The following is a 2738-nucleotide window of genomic DNA, read 5'->3' as shown; positions in this document are numbered from 1 at the left end:
TTACATATTTTTTGGTTTTTGGGTCGCTAATTACGAATCAGAAGTCCGATTTTAACAATTCAAAATGGCGCATCCTGTATGACAGCTAAATAAAGCAAAAATTTTTAAATAATTTCATTTGAATGACACTGGGTACATAGGGGTTTTTAAGGGCCCCTGATGACGAATCTGATGTCAGATTTTCAAAATTCAAAATGTCCGACCTAATATGGCCGACCAAAAATGCAAAAAGTTAATGAATTTACATAAAACTCGGTATCCAGGGGTTTTTGGAGTCGCTAATGACGAATTTGATGTCAGATTTTCAAAATTTAAAATGGCCGACCCAATATGGCCGACCAAAAATGCAGAAAGTTAATGAATTCAAAATGGCCATATTGGGTCGGCCATTTTGAATTTTGAAAATCTGACATCAGATTCGTCATTAGCGACCCCAAAAACCCCTGGATACCGAGTTTCATGTAAATTCATTAACTTTTTGCATTTTTAGTCGGCCATATTGGGTCGGACATTTTGAATTATGAAAATCTGACATCAGATTCGTCATCAGCGACCCCAAAAACCCCTATGTACCCAGTGTCATTCAAATGAAATTATTTAAAAATTTTTGCTTTATTTAGCTGTTATACAGGATCCGCCATTTTGAATTATTAAAATCGGACTTCAGATTCGTAATTAGCGACCCAAAAACCTTCAAAATATGTACTATTACTTAATTTGAGTCATTTTGATGGCTTACAGATTAAGATTTGTGATTTTTTTGACGGAATTTTTGTCTTTTGACGCTGCTTCTTAACCTTAAAATTTGTTAACATTGTTTTTGTATAATTTTCCTGTATTCTGCATTTATTAAGCTTTATTTTCGTCCCAGAACCATGAAATTTCGTTAATTCCTTCAAGAGATACTAGGTTTTGAACAGATTTTTAGAAAAAGGCACACTGTGCGCTGATTACGAATCTGAAATCAGTTTTTCAAAATTCAAAATATCTGGTTCAATATGGCGGAAAATTTTTTAAAATCTATTGAATTTGTTTGAAACTGGTTAATCTGACATCAGTATAATAATTTTTGGTGAAATCAAACTTCGATAAATACCCTGAAAAAATAATGACAGATTCGTAATCAGCGACCCTAAAAACCCCCGAGTATTCAGTTTCAAGCCATTTTAATTAATTTTTTATTTTGTCGTCCGCCATATTGGATCGGCCATTTTGAATTTTGAAAAACTAATGTTAGATTCATAATCAGCGACCCTTAAAACCCCAGAGTAACAAATTTCAAGTAAATTCGACGAATTTTGAAAAAATCTCCGCCATCTTGGATTCGACATTTTGAATTTCGAAAAACTGATGGCAGATTCGTAATCAGTGACCCCAAAAACCCCCGAGTACTACGTTTCAAGTCAATCTGATCAATTTTTTTATTTTGTTGTCCGCCATATTGGATCTGCCATTTTGAATTTTTGAAGACGAATGTCATATTCGTAATCAGCGACCTCGAAAACCCCCGAGTAACCGGTTTCAGGAACATTTAAGAAGTTTTTAATCACCTTTTTTAAGTTGCGCATATATGCGTCATGAACCACTTTTGGCCAGTTTTGTTTTGCGCATATATGCGTCAGCGACAGTCAACGGGTTAAAATCGGTTCATGCGATCGCGAGTAATTAGCTATTTACTAAAACACTACAACTAACTTTGACCTTGAATAACTTTGGCAAATATTCGAATTTCGGAAAACTATTTACAGGTTTTTATTATACCGATAAATATTATATTATATTATATTTATATTTTTTATCATAGGCTATCGAAACATATAAGAATGAGAAAAATTTATCGACCCAATGAAAAATAGGAACACTTCAGGAATTCTTACACATTTGGTACCTACATTTTGATGAAAAAATTCTTTTGCATAATGGGCAGTTCCATACGAAATGCAAATGGTGGATCACCGATTTTTCTTAAAGTTTGTAATTTTGTAGTACTTGGGGTACTAAATAACTGTGCCAAACAGTTTTGCAAGAAAAAATTTTTTTTGCAAGATATTTAGATTTGAAAAATCGGAAACTGAAAAATGACTTTTTTCAGAATTTTTATTTCGAAAACTATTGATTCTACAAGAAAAAGTCATTTATTCAAAATTATAGAGAAAATGGCAATTTTTTATAATATTAAAAAAAAGAACCAAGAAGAAGAAAAAGTAAAGACAAAAAAAGAACCAAAAGAATTATTTCACCTAAAGGTAAAGTTTATACTTTGAAATAAAGTGTCGAGTAAAATAACAAGTAAAAACATTTCCAAACTAAGAAAAAACAATTCTTGAATACAGAATAATTGCAATATTTTGGGGACATAATCCCTTTGGATTATCATCAGCACTGGAAACAACTTACAAAATACCATGTGTTTCCTTATATACAGAATGGCACATTTAGGTGAAAATTATTCTCATGAATCATCATCAGAAACAATTTGTATTAATGCAAGCTGTGTCTGCATAATGCAAACAGAAATTTAAACATTTGTTAAGTAATTTTCGTTCAGTATACGATTTAAACATTGTGTACTTCAGAAGACAATAGAAATTTAATAATTTTGGATAATTATCGGACAGTGGCTTTTCTGATCTACAAAGAAAAAACTGCAAGTGACGTCATTTAGTTTAAAATCTTTTGATTGTACGAATAGTAAAAATCAAGAAAAAAGTGAATGTTACTTAGGCAGTACAAGTAGC

This window comes from Leptopilina heterotoma, unplaced genomic scaffold (assembly GCF_015476425.1).
Source record: "Leptopilina heterotoma isolate Lh14 unplaced genomic scaffold, ASM1547642v1 Lhet_396, whole genome shotgun sequence".
NCBI lineage: Eukaryota > Metazoa > Arthropoda > Insecta > Hymenoptera > Figitidae > Leptopilina > Leptopilina heterotoma.
The sequence above is the reverse complement of the archived record's forward strand: the minus strand, read 5'-3'. Positions refer to the sequence as shown.